Here is a 20,264-nt window from a genome sequence, read left to right on the forward strand (position 1 = left end):
CAACAGAGGACCTGGGGTGCATGGCCTGGAAGAGGGGCCCACTTGCAAGTCTCAGGAGCCATACGCCAATACCAAGGACTTGTGGGTCAGTGGCAGAGACAAACTGTGGCAGGACTGAACTGAAGGATTAGACTATTGCAGCAGCTTTAAAACTCTAGGATCACCAGGGAGATTTGATTGTTAGAGCCACCCCCCCTCCCTGACTGCCCAGAAACACGCCCCATATACAGGGCAGGCAACACCAACTACACACGCAAGCTTGGTACACCAATTGGACCCCACAAGACTCACTCCCCCACTCACCAAAAAGGCTAAGCAGGGGAGAACTGGCTTGTGGAGAACAGGTGGCTCGTGGACGCCACCTGCTGGTTAGTTAGAGAAAGTGTACTCCACGAAGCTGTAGATCTGAGAAATTAGAGATAAGGACTTCAATTGGTCTACAAATCCTAAAAGAACCCTATCAAGTTCAGCAAATGCCATGAGGCCAAAAACAACAGAAAATTATAAAGCATATGAAAAAACCAGACGATATGGATAACCCAAGCCAAGCACCCAAATCAAAAGACCAGAAGAGACACAGCACCTAGAGCAGCTACTCAAAGAACTAAAGATGAACAATGAGACCATAGTACGGGAGATAAAGGAAATCAAGAAGACCCTAGAAGAGCATAAAGAAGACATTGCAAGACTAAATAAAAAAATGGATGATCTTATGGAAATTAAAGAAACTGTTGACCAAATTAAAAAGATTCTGGACACTCATAGTACAAGACTAGAGGAAGTTGAACAACGAATCAGTGACCTCGAAGATGACAGAATGGAAAATGAAAGCATAAAAGAAAGAATGGGGAAAAAAATTGAAAAAATCGAAATGGACCTCAGGGATATGATAGATAATATGAAACGTCCAAATATAAGGCTCATTGGTGTCCCAGAAGGGGAAGAAAAGGGTAAAGGTCTAGGAAGAGTATTCAAAGAAATTGTTGGGGAAAACTTCCCAAATCTTCTAAACAACATAAATACACAAATCATAAATGCTCAGCGAACTCCAAATAGAATAAATCCAAATAAACCCACTCCGAGACATATACTGATCACACTATCAAACACAGAAGAGAAGGAGCAAGTTCTGAAAGCAGCAAGAGAAAAGCAATTCACCACATACAAAGGAAACAGCATAAGACTAAGTAGTGACTACTCAGCAGCCACCATGGAGGCAAGAAGGCAGTGGCACGATATATTAAAAATTCTGAGTGAGAAAAATTTCCAGCCAAGAATACTTTATCCAGCAAAGCTCTCCTTCAAATTTGAGGGAGAGCTTAAATTTTTCACAGATGCTGAGAGAATTTGCTAACAAGAGACCTGCCCTACTGGAGATACTCAAGGGAGCCCTACAGACAGAGAAACAAAGAAAGGACAGAGACTTGGAGAAAGGTTCAGTACTAAAGAGATTCGGTATGGGTACAATAAAGGATATTAATAGACAGAGGGGAAAAATATGACAAACATAAACCAAAGGATAAGATGGCTGATTCAAGAAATGCCTTCACGGTTATAACGTTGAATGTAAATGGATTAAACTCCCCAATTAAAAGATATAGATTCGAAGAATGGATCAAAAAAAAATGAGCCATCCATATGTTGCATACAAAAGACTCATCTTAGACACAGGGACACAAAGAAACTGAAAGTGAAAGGATGGAAAACATTATTTCATGCAAGCTACAGCTAAAAGAATGCAGGTGTAGCAATATTAATCTCAGATAAAATAGAGTTTAAATGCAGGGATGTTTTGAGAGACAAAGAAGGCCACTACATACTAATAAAAGGGGCAATTCAGCAAGAAGAAATAACAATCGTAAATGTCTATGCACCCAATCAAGGTGCCACAAAATACATGAGAGAAACACTGGCAAAACTAAAGGAAGCAATTGATGTTTCCACAATAATTCTGGGAGACTTCAACACATCACTCTCTCCTATAGATAGATCAACCAGACAGAAGACCAATAAGGAAATTGAAAACCTAAACAATCTGATAAATGAATTAGATTTAACAGACATCTACAGGACATTACATCCCAAATCACCAGGATACACATACTTTTCTAGTGCTCACGGAACTTTCTCCAGAATAGATCATATGCTGGGACATAAAACAAGCCTCAATAAATTTAAAAAGATTGAAATTATTCAAAGCACATTCTCTGACCACAATGGAATACAATTAGAAGTCAATAACCATCAGAGACTTAGAAAATTCACAAATACCTGGAGGTTAAACAACACACTCCTAAACAATCAGTGGGTTAAAGAAGAAATAGCAAGAGAAATTGCTAAATATATAGAGACGAATGAAAATGAGAACAGAACATACCAAAACCTATGGGATGCAGCAAAAGCAGTGCTAAGGGGGAAATTTATAGCACTAAACGCATATATTAAAAAGGAAGAAAGAGCCAAAATCAAAGAACTAATGGATCAACTGAAGAAGCTAGAAAATGAACAGCAAACCAATCCTAAACCAAATACAAGAAAAGAAATAACAAGGATTAAAGCAGAAATAAATGACATAGAGAACAAAAAAACAATAGAGAGGATAAATATCACCAAAAGTTGGTTCTTTGAGAAGATCAACAAGATTGACAAGCCCCTAGCTAGACTGACAAAATCAAAAAGAGAGAAGACCCATATAAACAAAATAATGAATGAAAAAGGTGACATAACTGCAGATCCTGAAGAAATTAAAAAAATTATAAGAGGATACTATGAACAACTGTATGGCAACAAACTGGATAATGTAGAGGAAATGGACAATTTCCTGGAAACATATGAACAACCTAGACTGACCAGAGAAGAAATAGAAGACCTCAACCAACCCATCACAAGCAAAGAGATCCAATCAGTCATCAAAAATCTTCCCACAAATAAATGCCCAGGGCCAGATGGCTTCACAGGGGAATTCTACCAAACTTTCCAGAAAGAACTGACACCAATCTTACTCAAACTCTTTCAAAACATTGAAGAAAATGGAACACTACCTAACTCATTTTATGAAGCTAACATCAATCTAATACCAAAACCAGGCAAAGATGTTACAAAAAAGGAAAACTACCGGCCAATCTCCCTAATGAATATAGATGCAAAAATCCTCAACAAAATACTTGCAAATCGAATCCAAAGACACATTAAAAAAATCATACACCATGACCAAGTGGGGTTTATTCCAGGCATGCAAGCATGGTTCAACATAAGAAAATCAATCAATGTATTACAACACATTAACAAGTCAAAAGGGAAAAATCAATTGATCATCTCAATAGATGCTGAAAAAGCATTTGACAAAATCCAACATCCCTTTTTGATAAAAACACTTCAAAAGGTAGGAATTGAAGGAAACTTCCTCAACATGATAAAGAGCATATATGAAAAACCCACAGCCAGCATAGTACTCAATGGAGAGAGACTGAAAGCCTTCCCTCTAAGATCAGGAACAAGAAAAGGATGCCCGCTATCACCACTGTTATTCAACATTGTGCTGGAAGTGCTAGCCAGGGCAATCCGGCAAGACAAAGAAATAAAAGCATCCAAATTGGAAAAGAAGAAGTAAAACTGTCATTGTTTGCAGATGATATGATCTTATATCTAGAAAACCCTGAGAAATCGACGATACAGCTACTAGAGCTAATAAGCAAATTTAGCAAAGTAGCGGGATACAAGGTTAATGCACATAAGTCAGTAATGTTTCTATATGCTAGAAATGAACAAACTGAAGAGACACTCAAGAAAAAGATACCATTTTCAATAGCAACTAAAAGAATCAAGTACCTAGGAATAAACTTAACCAAAGATGTAAAAGACCTATACAAAGAAAACTACATAACTCTACTAAAAGAAATAGAAGGGGACCTTAAAAGATGGAAAAATATTCCATGTTCATGGATAGGAAGACTAAATGTCATTAAGATGTCAATTCTACCCAAACTCATCTACAGATTCAATGCAATCCCAATCAAAATTCCAACAACCTACTTTGCAGACTTGGAAAAGCTAGTTATCAAATTTATTTGGAAAGGGAAGATGCCTCGAATTGCTAAAGACACGCTAAAAAAGAAAAACGAAGTGGGAGGACTTACACTCCCTGACTTTGAAGCTTATTATAAAGCCACAGTTGCCAAAACAGCATGGTACTGGCACAAAGATAGACATATAGATCAATGGAATCGAATTGAGAATTCGGAGATAGACCCTCAGATCTATGGCCGACTCATCTTTGATAAGGCCCCCAAAGTCACCGAACTGAGCCATAATGGTCTTTTCAACAAATGGGGCTGGGAGAGTTGGATATCCATATCCAAAAGAATGAAAGAGGACCCCTACCTCACCCCCTACACAAAAATTAACTCAAAATGGACCAAAGATCTCAATATAAAAGAAAGTACCATAAAACTCCTAGAAGATATTGTAGGAAAACATCTTCAAGACCTTGTATTAGGAGGCCACTTCCTAGACTTTACACCCAAAGCACAAGCAACAAAAGAGAAAATAGATAAATGGGCACTCCTCAAGCTTAGAAGTTTCTGCACCTCAAAGGAATTTCTCAAAAAGGTAAAGAGGCAGCCAACTCAATGGGAAAAAATTTTTGGAAACCATGTATCTGACAAAAGACTGATATCTTGCATATACAAAGAAATCCTACAACTCAATGACAATAGTACAGACAGCCCAATTATAAAATGGGCAAAAGATATGAAAAGACAGTTCTCTGAAGAGGAAATACAAATGGCCAAGAAACACATGAAAATATGTTCAGCTTCACTAGCTATTAGAGAGATGCAAATTAAGACCACAATGAGATACCATCTAACACCGGTTAGAATGGCTGCCATTAAACAAACAGGAAACTACAAATGCTGGAGGGGATGTGGAGAAATTGGAACTCTTATTCACTGTTGGTGGGACTGTATAATGGTTCAGCCACTCTGGAAGTCAGTCTGGCAGTTCCTTAGAAAACTAGATATAGAGTTACCATTCGACCCAGCGATTGCACTTCTCGGTATATACCCGGAAGATCGGAAAGCAGTGACACGAACAGATATCTGCACGCCAATGTTCATAGCAGCATTATTCACAATTGCCAAAAGATGGAAACAACCCAAATGTCCTTCAACAGATGAGTGGATAAATAAAATGTGGTATATACACACGATGGAATACTACACGGCAGTAAGAAGGAACGATCTCGTGAAACATATGACAACATGGATGAACCTTGAAGACATAATGCTGAGCGAAATAAGCCAGGCACAAAAAGAGAAATATTATATGCTGCCACTAATGTGAACTTTGAAAAATGTAAAACAAATGGTTTATATTGTAGAATGTAGGGGAACTAGCAGTAGAGAGCAATTAAGGAAGGGGGAACAATAATCCAAGAAGAACAGATAAGCTATTTAGCGTTCTGGGGATGCCCAGAAATGACTATGGTCTGTTAATTTCTGATGGATGTAGTAGGAACAAGTTCACTGAAATGTTGCTATATTATGTAACTTTCTTGGGGTAAAGTAGGAACATGTTGGAAGTTAAGCAGTTATCTTAGGTTAGTTGTCTTTTTCTTACTCCCTTGTTATGGTCTCTTTGAAATGTTCTTTTATTGTATGTTTATTTTCTTTTTAACTTTTTTTTTCATACAGTTGATTTAAAAAAGAAGGGAAAGTTAAAAAAAAAAAAAAAAAGGAAAAAAAAAAGATGCAGTGCCCCCTTGAGGAGCCTGTGGAGAATGCAGGGGTATTTGCCTACCCCACCTCCATGGTTGCTAACATGACCACAGACATAGGGGACTGGTGGTTTGATGGGTTGAGCCCTCTACCACAGGTTTTACCCTTGGGAAGACGGTTGCTGCAAAGGAGAGGCTAGGCCTCCCTATATTTGTGCCTAAGAGCCTCCTCCCGAATGCCTCTTTGTTGCTCAGACATGGCCCTCTCTCTCTGGCTAAGCCAACTTGAAAGGTGAAATCACTGCCCTCCCCCCTACGTGGGATCAGACACCCAGGGGAGTGAATCTCCCTGGCAACGTGGAATATGACTCCCGGGGAGGAATGTAGACCTGGCATCGTGGGATGGAGAACATCTTCTTGACCAAAAGGGGGATGTGAAAGGAAATGAAATAAGCTTCAGTGGCAGAGAGAATCCAAAAGAAGCCGAGAGGTCACTCTGGTGGGCACTCTTACGCACACTTTAGACAACCCTTTTTAGGTTCTAAAGAATTGGGGTAGCTGGTGGTGGATACCTGAAACTATCAAACTACAACCCAGAACCCATGAATCTCGAAGACAGTTGTATAAAAATGTAGCTTATGAGGGGTGACAAGGGGATTGGGAAAGCCATAAGGACCACACTCCACTTTGTCTAGTTTATGGATGGATGAGTAGAAAAATAGGGGAAGGAAACAAACAGACAAAGGTACCCAGTGTTCTTTTTTACTTCAATTGCTCTTTTTCACTCTAATTATTATTCTTGTTATTCTTGTGTGTGTGCTAATGAAGGTGTCAGGGATTGATTTGGGTGATGAATGTACAACTATGTAATGGTACTGTGAACAATCGAAAGTACGATTTGTTTTGTATGACTGCGTGGTATATGAATATATCTCAATAAAATGAAGATTTAAAAAAAAAAAAAAAACCCTCTTTGCAGCAGGTTTAAAGCTTCAGTTCTATAAGTACTGTAAAGAAACCTGGACATTGAAAACAAACTGCCCCTGGAATTTCCCTATGGCAGCAGGGCATAGGGCATAGAAACTCCCAAATCCCACCTTCCTGATTCAAAACTTTCAAATCCAAGTTCAACAGGATAAGTCTCTTTCTTTCTGTCTCACCTATCCCTGCCCTCAAGACCTAAGCACCTAAGGCAGCTATGGGGGAAGGGCTGGGTGCAGAAAGATGGGGGAGGAGTAGTTTAAAAAATTAAAAAAATGATTTTTTTTTAACTGGGTCTGGAAATCAGAAAAGGTAGGCATAGAAAAATGCTGCGTAATAGGTCATGTTTGTTAACTTTTTTTTTTAGTATCTCCCTAGGAAAATCATGCCTGCCTTCATTTGCCTTCTCCTGGAGAGGCCCACAATGGACTTTTACTGTGCTTCCCCAAGGCTATGTACATAGCCTGACCATCTGCCATGGTCTGTGGCCAAGGACTTGGCTAAGTGGTAAAGTCCCACTAACCAGTAACTTTCTTTAAGGTACAATGTTTCCCGACACTGCAAATACCAAAGCAACAAATGGCTTTATTGGGATCATTGTGGTATTGGAGACCTTTGTTCCTCACTTAGCACAAATGTTAAAACTTTTGTGTGTCTTGACTAGGAAAGGCTATCCTTGGGTGTGGAGCACCTCCCAACAGGCTGCATTTAAAAAGGCAAAAAGGGCAACAGCACAGGCACAAGCACTGGGAGGGCGTAGATCCAGACCTGCCCTGTGAGTTGGATGTAGCCAGCACTAATATTGGCTCTGGGTGGGGCTGTGGCAGAGGCAACATTCTAAACGAATGCCCCTTGGCTTTGGTCACCATTATGGAAAGGGGCAGAACTGAGATACAGCTCCCTGGAAAAGCAATTGTGTGCTGCATATAATACCTTATTGCAAGTGGAGGGACTGATGCAAAAATGCCCAGTCACCTTGAAAACGGCCAGCCCTATTCAGGGGTAGATAACCGACATGGCTTCCATGCTCTGGCAGTGCCCAGCTGAGCACACTGACCACATGGAAAGCTTACCTGCTACAGTGCAGCATATTCAATACAAGTCCTCTGAATGCAGACAAGCATGAGATTCTCAGATTAGTGTCCTATATAGAGGATTCAACAGCTAAAGTTGCTGCACCTGAGGTAGCTATTGAACTAACAAGACTTGTGGAAAGACATTTGGGACACCTGCCAACAATAAAAGGTACTTGTTGCCAGCAGCTAGTGGACATCATTGAAGAGTGCCCTTCTTGCTCCCTGTGTCAACCATGTAGGCTCCCACACCAGACGGGACACAAGAACTACATTGGCCCCCTTCTGTTCTCGAGGTATGGTTTTACTGCCATGGACATGGCTACAGAACTTTTGTTAGCTTTTCTGGTGGGGAAGGCAAACCAGTGGGCCACCATCAGCTGTTTGGAATGAGTGTGCACTCTGTATGGCATATCTACACAAATAGACAGTGATCCCTTTCACTGAACAAATGACCCAAGCATGGGCTATCGACTATAAAATCTCTACAACAAAAGGTTTTATCAGGCCCTAACCCACCTAAATTCCACACCTAGAGTTGCAGCCCCAGCTCCTATTGAAATACTAACTCGTGGGACCAATGCAAGCATGGAGAATCCAAGTTAAAGGGCCAGCCACTTTACAGCCTAAGGGGGGAAATCGTAATAATTTGTTGTTGCCTGTGCCTCAGACCATACAAAACAGGAAAAACAAGGTTAACTGGACTTGGCACTGGCTTATGCTGCCCCATTGGTTAGGAATCCTAAGTCCCTGGGGAATAGGAGTGTTCTGGTTTGCTAATGCTGACATTATGCAAAATACCAGAAATGAATTGGCTTTTATAAAGGGGGTTTATTTGGTTACAAGGTTACAGTCTTAAGGCCATAAAGTGTCCAAGGTAAGGCATCTACAATAGGGTACCTTCACTGGAGAAAGGCCATTGGCATCCGGAAAACCTCTGTCAGCTGGAAAGGCACATGGCTGGTGTCTGCTCTGGAGTTCTGGTTTCAAAATGGCTTTCTCCCATGACGTTCCTCTCTAGTTGTCTGCTTGCTCCTGGGTTGTGTTTTCCAGAATGTCTCTGTAAGCTGCAGCTCCTCCAAAATGTCACTCTCAGTTGCTCTCCAAAATGTCACTCACAGCTGCTCTGTATCTGGGTCTGTGTGGCTCTTTTTAAAGTACTCCAGTGATCCAATAAAGACACACCCTGTATGGGAGGGGCAACACCTCCACAGCAATAATCCAATGAAATGTCTCACCCACAGGTGATTGAGTCACATCTCCATGGAAACACTGAACCAATAGGTTCCAACCTAATCAACCCTAATTCGTCTGCCTCTACCAGATTGATTCAAAGATAATGGCATTTTGGGGGACATAATACATCCAACTTGGCACAAGGAGTTACCCAAAATATTGTATTAAGACCTAAATGCCTGTTAAAATCTTTATCACCAATCCAGGGCCTCCTATTCCCTTGCGAACTTTATGCATCACTATGTGGGCCCTTCTTATGCCCAGATTAACAATTAATCTAATGGTAGAAAACTCTCAAGATTTGCAGAGGGAGAATATATAGTATTTAAAACCTCTCCATAATGTTCCTCTGCCTGGTACCTTGTTATCAACCAATGGAACTCTACCATGCATATTGTTAAATCAGCAGAAATTACCCCTTATAGTTCCCCATGTACATTTTTCTTTTCACCTAGAAAACATCTTCCTGCAGTGGGCCTCAGAAGTAACTCATGCCCACAGCTGAACCCAGTGTTGGGTTTGCATGGACTTGCTACATTTAGGTGCTTCTGGCCTTCCTTGGATGTGACCCCTGCGAATTGGACTGTGTATAACATCCTACTGGCCTGGCAGAATACAGCAATTATTAGTAGACCTCTTGTCTAAATGGTTTAATTCCCTTTCTTGGCTATGGTGGCATCTCTGTGAATTTGTCATCTCTGGTGGTGGTGATGGGGACTTCTAGTGTTCTGTTGTCTATGGATGCAAAGTTTGTCCTATGGTCAATGCAGTCTGCCACATGGGGGTGGATTGTGGGGGCCCAGGGCCCAGGCCCCCTCCCCTCCATAGTGATTTCATGTAAGCTGCCTACTTACTTGGGACAGAGGTTAAAAGTCATCAGGCCTCCCCAGGGGAGGAAAAAGTATATTCTTAACAAAGCATTGAAATTCCCCTCTCCTGATCACTGTTGACCTTCCTTGTCCTAACCATTAGAAACCACCCCCTGGCACCCTCTGCTTTTTTGCTATTGTTGTTATTGTTTTTAGTTTGTTGGTTTGGTTTGGTTTGGCTTGGTTTGGTTTGGTTAGGTTTAACAAGAATTTATTGGCTTACATTTTTGAAGTTGGAAGAAGTCCAAAATTGAGATATTGGCAAGGCCTTCTTTCTCCTGGAGTCTGTATATTCTGGTGCTGGCTACCAGCAATGTTTAGGATTCCTTGGCTTGTGTCTTTGCCACCCATCACACAGAGATATCCCTCTTTTTATCTGCTCTTCCAGTTTCCACTAATGTTGGGCTTCTCCCTTTGGCCTTCTCCAACTTCTGGCTTCCAGGTTCTTCTCTTTATAAGGCCTCCAGTAATATGGTGTAAGACCCATTCTCATTCAGTTGAGCCAACCTTACTGTTCTGATTTGCTAATGCTGCCGGAATGCAAAACACCAGAGATGGATTGGCTTTTATAAAAGGGGGTTTATTTGGTTACACAGTTACAGTCTTAAGGCCATAAAGTGTCCAAGGTAAAGCATCAGCAATCGGATACCTTCACTGGAGGATGGCCAATGATGTCCGGAAAACCTCTGTTAGCTGGGAAGTACGTGGCTGGAGTCTGCTCCAAAGTTCTGGGTTCAAAATGGCTTTCTCCCAGGACATTCCTCGCTGGGCTTCAGCTTCTCTTCAAAATGTCACTCACAGTTGCTCTTGGGGCATTTGTCCTCTCTTAGCTTCTCCAGAGCAAAAGTCTGCTTTCAAAGGCTGTCTCCAAAATGTCTCTGTAAACTGCAGTTCCTCTCTCAGCTCCTGTGCATTCTTCAAAGTGTCCTTCTTGGCTGTAGCAAGCTCACTCCTTCTTGTCTGAACTTATACAGTGCTCCAGTGAACTAATCAAGGCCCATGCTGAATGGGCAGGGCCACACCACCATGGAAATTATCCAGTGAAAGATCTCGCCCACAGTTGAGTGATCACATCTCCACGGAAACGTCCAATCAAAAGTCTCCAACCCAATTGTCCTAGTTTGCTAATGCTGCAGAATGCAAAACACCAGAGATGGACAGGCTTTTATAAAACGGGAGTTTATTTCACTACACAGTTACAGTCTTAAGGTCACAAAGCATCCAAGGTAACACCTCAGCAATTGGGTACCTTCACCGGAGGACGGCCAGTGGTGTCTGGAAAACCTCTGTTAGCTAGGAAGGCAGCTGGCGTCTGCTCCAAAGCTCTGGCCTCAAAACTGCTTTCTCCCAGGACGTTCCTCTCTAGCAAGCTTGCTCCTCTTCAAAACATCACTCCCAGCTGCACTCTCTTTTCTCTCTTTGAGTCAGCTCATTTATATAGCTCCACCGATCAAGGCCCACCCCGAATGGGTGGGGCCACGCCTCCATGGGAACATCTCATCAAAATTATCTCCCACAGCTGGGTGGGGCACACTCCAAGCAAATCTAACCAACACCAAAAACGTCTGCCCCACACAAGACCACAAAGATAATGGCATTTGGGGGACACAATACATTCAAACTGGCACACCAATCAACACCAATACTTTTCCTGCCCACACAAGACTGCATCAAAGATAATGGCGTTTTGGGGGACATAATACATCCAAACCAGCACACTTACCTAAAAATATCTTCTTCAAGAGGTCTTATTTATAATGGGTTCATGCTCACAGGAAAGCAGATTAAGATTAAGAATATGCCTAAATTGGGGTACATAATTCAAGGTTCCACACATGGCATTGAACTTTTATCTGAAAGCAAAATCAAATCTCTCCCATGTACTCAGGTCATCAGCAGCAGAACTTATTTCAGGCCCATTTTGTCTGACCACAATATCAAACCTCTTTCTACAGTGTCTTATTCTAAAACTGATAATGAATCTGCAAGTAAAGAGGGACACACAATGACTTTTTATTAAGTGAAACAAACTCTGTTTCATTGGAATGTATTTTTAAAAGAAACTATGTCACCCAATAATAATCAATAAACAATTCTCTTATTTAAAGAGAAACCATTCCAACAGGAAGATCTCAAACCAAAGTAAGAGTCTCAAATGGTTAGTAAATTGCATTGACTTAAAAAGGCCATTAAGATATTTCCAAAGGGGAAGTAACAATAATTGGTTGACAATTAGGTTTCCTAAATACAAAGAAGGGTCATTAAAAGCAGAGAATGATTATAGATTGATTATTATACCACACTTGTCTATTTCTGATAGGTTATCTCTACTGGACAAAAACCAGCTTATTTTTAATTATTGTTTAAACTGCAACTTTTGCACTTATATTCCATTTTTCAGGAAAGCCTGTGCCGGTTTGTATATTTATGTCCTCCAGAAAAAGCCATATTCTTTAATGCATTCTTGTGGGGGCAGACATATTAATGTGGATTGGGTTGGAACCTACTGGTTCAGTGTCCATGGAGATGTGACTCACCCAACTGTAGGTGATAACTCTGGATAATTCCCATGAAGGCGTGGCCCTGCCCATTCAGCGTGGGCCTTGTTTTAGTTTACTGGAGCACTATATAAGCTCAGACAGAAGGAGCTCATAGTGAGCTGGAGCTGAGACAGACATTTTGAAGATGGCCATTGGAAGCTGGTGCAGACATTTTGGAGAATGCCATTTTTGAAATGCAACCTGGGAGCAAGCAGACTCTAGCCAAGTGCCTTCCCAGCCAACAGAGGTTTTCCCGATGCCAATGGCCTTACTCCAGTGAAGGTACTCTTTGTTGATGAACACTTTATGGCCTTAAAACTGTAACTTTGTAACCAAATAAACTCCCTTTTATAAAAGCCAATCCATTTCTGGTATTTTGCATTCTGGCAGCATTAGCAAACTAGAACAAAGCCCCACTTTTCTTTTTAACTGTTTAGAAAGTCCCTGTCACTTCTTGGAAAAGGGGGTCTCTCCCAGCAACAGCACTTTAGGTAGCCAATTTATTTTACTTAACAATACCTAATGTGAACTCTGAGTTTTCTAAGAAAAATGGTCCTTGTTTTAAGCAAACCTGGCATGTGATAATATATGTTTACACACAGATACACACACATAGGCACACAATCATTTTTAACAGCTGAAGGGAATTTAGAGATATCCTGGCCAACCCCTTACTTTTAGAGCTGAAGAAATTGAGGTCCAAAGTTGAGAAGTGATTTGCTTAAGGTCCCATAGATAGTGGTAGAATTTAATCTGGATCTCTGACTTCTAAAATCTAAACTTAAAATAAGTCAGTTTGCCATTCAGACTTACGGGGTGAGACAGAGGGTGGGGAGATGATTATTAGCTTTACTAAAAAAAAAATTATGTATGAAACCAAATCAAATTGTTTTAGATAACTATTTCTCATTTGATTTCCAAAAATTCAACTAAACACACATTTTCAGAAACATAGCTCACATGTAAAAGCTAAGAACACATGTAAACAGAACTGTATAAAAACCACCTTCCATTCCCATCCCACATCAGTAAACATTATGATTTAATAAATGATCAATAAGAAATTCAATAAACCAGCAGACTAAAAATCTACAGTGCTAAGAAACATTTAATAACATAATGTGATCTCAAGCAAAACAAAAAAATCTCTCAACACAGAGATTGGCATCACTTTAACAATTTCATCAGAAAGTGATTTTTATAAGCATTTCTTTCTGTGCTTATCTTTTTATAGATTCAATCAGCACCAACTCCACAGAAATCATGTATAGAGATTCCATGGCAACCGCCAAATTCTGCCCAAACACATGCACCAAATCGACATGCTTAAATCACTGTAACTCACGCCACTTAAGGGCACGCTCTGCTTTTGCAGAGCACTAACTTCCATCTTCCCTGGCCCGCTGCTGCTGTGGAATTATAACTCCTGTAAGTAAGCCCTGTTAAACTATGTCTAACTCCGTGCCTGGCGTGTTCTTGGTCCTAGGGCTAAGCTGCATTGTATTAATCTATCATCCCTTCCATGAATCTTGGAATTTCTGCTTCTGGTTTCATCTGATTTTGGTACTTATCATTTAGGGTGGGAGTTCTAAATCTGAAATCCAAGAAAGGGCTTCAAAGGATCTATGTACGAATAGAAATTATTTGCCAACTTTTTGACATATGTTTCCTGGGGCACGGGTCCAAGACATTGCCCCAGGGGTCCAAGGCCCCTAACAGGTTAAAAACCATAGTTTTAGGGATGATAGCATAATACTCACCTATCCTAATACTCATCATAGTTAATCATTGTTTAAAGTTAGCCTGTCTCTCAATAGTTTAAACTCCAAAAGGTCAGGGATAGTATTTATTCATTACCATATTCCAGTGCCTAGCATAGTAGCTGGCACCTAATTGATGCTCAGTAAATATTTGTTGAATGAATGAAGATTTCGTGAGGATCAGAGCATGCTAATTAGTCATTCTGCCCATTTCTTCATTGAACAAAGCTTGTGCTGCTGTTCTGGTGCGTCTTGATAGATCAAGTTAGATTCTGTTCACCAGTGGGAGAGAAGGGAAGAATTAATCCTACTAAAACCCACAGATCTCATGACACTAATGTTTAACATAGAAGAGCCAGTCATGATACAGACTGTAAAAGAAGGTGAGTAAAGACAGAGTAGTTTGTTGACTATCAAAAAAGGAACAGTGAACAGGAAGTTAGGTGGAGTGAAATTCAGAAGGAGGTAGCTCCTCTGGTTAGAATTCAGAGTTGATAATCCTGGCAAGGATCCAGGTTCACCCAGTTAGATTCAAAACTGGATATGTAGATGTGGGTTCAAAGCCACCAAACACCAACCTTATTATTAGAGACAAATGGAAGTTGAAAAACGAGTTGGTTGGGGTTTGTATTTCTAATGGATTAGGTATAAAGAAAAAGATCTTCTGGCTTCTGTGTACTGAATTCGATTTATGTTTTATTTTTAAAAAGTCTATGCTTTAACTCAGGCTATTAAATTTCATTTGATATATACAAATACGTATTTACATATTTTATAGATTTTTATATTTTTTACTTTACATGTAATAGATTTTAAAGAGATACCTTAAAGGTAAGTCCCCTCATTTTGTAGCTCACAGCCTATTCCCCAGGGATGACAATCACAAATAATTTTTTGGCTCTGCCTCCACTCATTCTGCAGAACACCAGACTTCCTTACTTTCTCCCAAATAGTTTATGAAGTCCTGCAGAACACCTGCGGAACAGTCTTTGTTGCCACCATTTTCCACCAACCTGCTCCAGCTATGGCTCTCAGTAGAGACATGTCTGTTTTTGCTGAGGCTTAGAGGAGCAGATATGCCTCTGGTACCTGCCTGAGGAACTCTGCAGTTGCTGGTGTGCATAGGTGCCTGCCCCAAGGACTGAGGTCCTATGCAGAGACCTATTTTTCCTTAATGGTTGCTGAGGTCTTCACCATCTCTTATCATTGACCACTGGCTTCTTTCACTTAGCAATATACATTTAAGATTCATCTATGTCTTTGCATAGCTTGACAACTCATCCCTTTTTGTAGCTGAATAGTATTCTATTGTATGGATGTTTCTATTTAGTTTGATATTTTTAGGGAATCTTGATTTTATTTTGAAATAATTTCAAACTTACAAGTCACTTGCAACAATAAAACAAAACCCACATACAGAACTCCAACATCCCCACCACCTAGATACACAGTTACACCAACTTTTAACATTTTACCACATCTGCTATGTCACTCTATCTACAATCAATCTGTCTGTTTCCTAAACATTTGAGAGTAGGTTATATACATCATGCTCCTTGAACACTTAATACTTCTATGTATATTTCCTAACAAGAATATTCACTTATGCAACCTAAGTACAGTTATCAAGTTCAATAAATTTAACAATGATATAAAACATAAAATCTATATTTCATTTTTTGTCAATTATCTTAACAATGTCCTTTTGAGCATTTTCTCCTCCATTATTAGATCTAGTCCTCCAGATCATGTATTGCCTTTCATTGTCATTGTCATTTACTCTCTCTCTCTCTTTTTTTAATTGTGGAAACATATGCAACATAAAATTTTCCATCTCAATCACGTCCAATCATACAATTCTGGCTCCCACCATCCAATTCAGTGGCATCTATCACATCCACAATGTAGTGCTATCCTCATCACCATCCATTACCATAAACTTTTCCATCACCCCAAACAGAAACCCTGAACCCTTTATACATCAATTCCCCATTCCCCCTACTCACTTGCCCCTGGTAACCTGTACTCTACTTTCTGTCTCTATGAATTTGCATATTCTAATTATTTAATATATGTGGAATTGTACAATACCTGCTTTATGTGTCCAAGTTATTTCACATAATATGATGTTTTCAAGGTTCCTCCATGTCGTAGCATGTAACAGAACTTCATCCCCTTTTATGGCTGAATGATATTCCATGGTATGCATATACCACATTTTGTTTATCCATTATGTGTTGATGGACATTTGGGTTGCTTCCAGATTTTGGCTATTGTGAATAATGCTGCTATGAACATTGGTGTACAAATATCTGTTTGAGTCCCTGCTTTCAATTCTTTGGGGTATATACCTGGAAGTGGCATTGCTGGGTCATATGGTAGTTCTATATCTGGCTTTCTGAGGAACTGCCAAATTGTTTTCCAAAGTGGCTCCACCATTTTACATTCCTACCAACAATGTACTAGGGTTCCTATTTCTCTGCATCCTTTCCAAAATTGTTCTTTTCTTCTCTTTTCTCTTTTTAACAATAGCCATTTTAGTGGGTGTGAAGCATATCTCATTGTGATTTTTGTTTGCATTTCCCTAATGGCTAATGATGTTGAGCATCTTTTCATGTGCATATTGGCCATTTGTATATCTTTGGAGAAATATCTCTTGAAGTCCTTCACCCATTTTAAAATGGATTGTTTGTCTTTTTGTTATTGAGTTGTAAGAGTTCTTTATAGATTCTGGATATTAAAGTCATTATCAGATATATAGTTTCCAAATATCTTCTCCCATTCTGTAGTTTGTATTTTCCTTTCTTGATAATGCTCTTTAATCCACAAAAATTTTAAATTTTGATGAAGTCCAATTTCTCTTTTTTTTTTTTTTTTTGGCAATCATGATTCTGGTGTCATATCTAAGAGTCTATTGTCTAATACCGGTCTTGAAGATACTTCCATAACTTTTCTTCTAAGAGTTTTATAATTTTAGCTCTTATATTTAGGCTATTGATCCATTTTGAGTTAATCTTTGTATGTGGTATGAGGTAGGGGTCCAATTTCATTCTTTTGCATATGGCTATCCAGTCTTCCCAGCCCCATTTGGTGAAGAGACTGTTCTTTCCTCCTTTGAATGGATTTGTCTCCCTTGTCAAAATTCAATTGACCATAGATGTATGGGTTTATTTCTGAACTCTCAATTCTATTCCAGTGGTCTACCTATCTGTCTTTGGGCCAGTACCACACTGTTTTGATTCCTGTAACTTTGTAATACATTTTGAAATTGGAAAGTATGAATCCTCCAACTTAATTCTTCTTTTTCAGGATGGTTTTGGCTATTTGGGGTCCCTTGCCATTTCACATGAATTTGATAATTAGCTTTTCCATTTCTGCAAAGGTGTTGGAATTTTAATTGGAATGTTGCTAAACCTGTAAATCACTTTGGGTAATATTTTCATCTTGAAGTTATTAAGTCTTCCAATCCATGAGTATGAACTATCTTTCCATTTAGTTAGGTCTGCTTTCATTTTTTTCAGGAATGATTTGTAGTTTTCTACATACAAGTCCTTTACATCCTTGACTAAATGTATTCTTATACATTTGATTGTTTTCATTGTTATTGTAAATGGAATTGTTTTATTTCCTTTTCAGATTATTCATTGTTGATTCTTTTTTATCTCCTACTTGTAGCCCTTTCTTCTTCTTTTTTTTTTTTTTAATTTTATTTTGAAATAAATTCAAACTTACAGGTACAGTTGCAAAAACAATACAAACCCCAAACACAGAACTCCCTCCCGACCCCCCTCCCCTGATACCCCAATCCACCAACTTTAACATCCTGTCACACCACCATTTCTTTCTTTCCCTCCCTCCCTCCCTCCTTCCCTCCCTATCATCCATCATCTATTGCTCTCTCTTCTAGAACATATGAGAGCAGGCTGTACACATCCTTGAACAAATGATACAATTCACATATACATTTCCCATGAACAAGAACATTCTTTTATGCAATCCCATTAAGCGCAGCTAAGAAGTTCAAGAAATTCAACCTTGATACAAAGCTTACATTCTATATTTCCTTTTTTTTTTTTTTCTTATGTCCCAACTGTGTCCCTTTGAGCCTCCTCTCCTCCATCCTCAGATCTCATCCAGAATCATCCCTGGCATTTAATTGTCATTGTCTATTTAGACTGTCTTTTTTTTTTTTCCCCACTTGTGGAAACATATATACAGCCTAAATCTTCCCATTCCTACCCCTTCCTAGCATTCCATTAGTGAGATTAATCACATTTAGAATGTTGCAATGTTATCACCTTCCCACCATCCATTACTAGAAATTTCCCTTTACCCCAAACAGAAACCCTACACTCATTTATTAACTCCCATTGCCCCTTCCCCCACTTCTGATAACTCATACTCCACTTTTCATCTCTATGGTCATATTCTCTGATACTTTCTTTGTGTTTACCGTGGGGCTTAAATTTAACCTCTTAAGTCTATAACAATCTTATTTTTCTTTGATATCAACTTAACTTCAATAGGACACATAAACTATGTTCCTTTACTCCTCCATTCCCCCACCTTTATGTAGTTCTTGTCAAAAATTACTTATTTTACATTGAGTCCAAAACCACTGATTTATCATTACAGTTTATGTATTTTAGATCCTGTAGGAAGTAAATAGTGGAGTTACAAATCAAAAATACAGTAGTATTGGTATTTATATCTACCATGTGATCTTTATTGGAAATCTTTATTTCTTCATGTGGTTTCAGTCAGTTGTTTAGTGTCCCTTCCTTTCAGCCTGCTCAATTCCCTTTAGAATTTCTTATAGGACTGACCTACTGGTGATGAAGTCCCTCAGCTTTTGATTATCTGGGAATGTTTTCATCTCCCCCTCATTTTTACCCTCCAGGTGTTTGTGAGTTTTCTAAGTCTCTGATGGTTATTGACTTCTATTTGTATTCCATTGTGGTCAGAGAATGTACTTTGAATAAATTCAATTTTATTTTTAAATTTATTGAGGCTTGTTTTATGTCCCAGCATATGGTCTATTCTGGAGAAAGATCCATGATCACTAGAGAAGAATGTGTGTCCTGGTGATTTGGGATGTAATGTTCTATATATGTCTGTTAAATTTCTCTATATCTCTCTCTCCTTTCTTTGTTTCTCTGTCAGTAGGGCTCTCTTTAGTATCTGAAGTAGGGCAGGTCTTTTATTCGCAAAATCTCTCAGCATTTGTTTGTCTGTGAAAAATTTAAGCTGTCTCTCAAATTTGAAGGGGAGTTTTGCTGGATAAAGTATTCTCAGGTGGAAATTTTTCTCTCTCAGTATTTTACATATGTCATGCCACTGCCTTCTCGCCTCCATGGTGGCCACTGAGTAGTCACTACTTAGTCTTCTGTTGTTTCCTTTGTATGTGGTGAAATTGCTTTTCTCTTGCTGCTTTCAGAACTTGCTCCTTCTCTTCAGTATTTGAGAGTCTGATCAGAATATGTCTGTAGCGACTAGAAGAAAAGTGGCAGACACACAGCCACTTGCAGGGAAGCCGGACGTTTATCTTCCCCATGTATATAAGTTATTCTTCCAAATGAAAACACTGGCTTTTTAAATTGTGCTAAAATATAAATAATAAAATCATTTAAACCATTTTAAAGTGTAAAATTCTGTGACATTATGTACGCTGGCAATGTTGCATAAACACCACTATTTCCAAAACACTTTCATCATCCAAAATAGAAATTCATACCTATTAAGCAACTCCCCATTCCTCCCACACCCCACCCTCTGCTAACTACTATTCTGCTTTCTATGAGTTTACATATTCTAGTTATTTCATGTAAGTGAGGTCAACAATATTTGTCTTTTTGTGTCTTGCTTATTTTACTCAACGTGATATAAAGATATTTTTTGGAGAATGGGAATTTTGAGGTCTGGATTTGCAGATGCAGTTCCATCACCCATATCAAAAAAACATTTATTCCTTCTTATGCTAAAGGAAAAGTTGGTGGTTTCCTTCCCACAGAGGTCTTGACCCATGATGTCACCCTGAAGAGACTTTAATGATTTTATGCTTCTGAAGATAAAAGATTGATTTATTTGAT

Source organism: Choloepus didactylus, chromosome 6 (assembly GCF_015220235.1).
Source record: "Choloepus didactylus isolate mChoDid1 chromosome 6, mChoDid1.pri, whole genome shotgun sequence".
Lineage (NCBI taxonomy): Eukaryota > Metazoa > Chordata > Mammalia > Pilosa > Megalonychidae > Choloepus > Choloepus didactylus.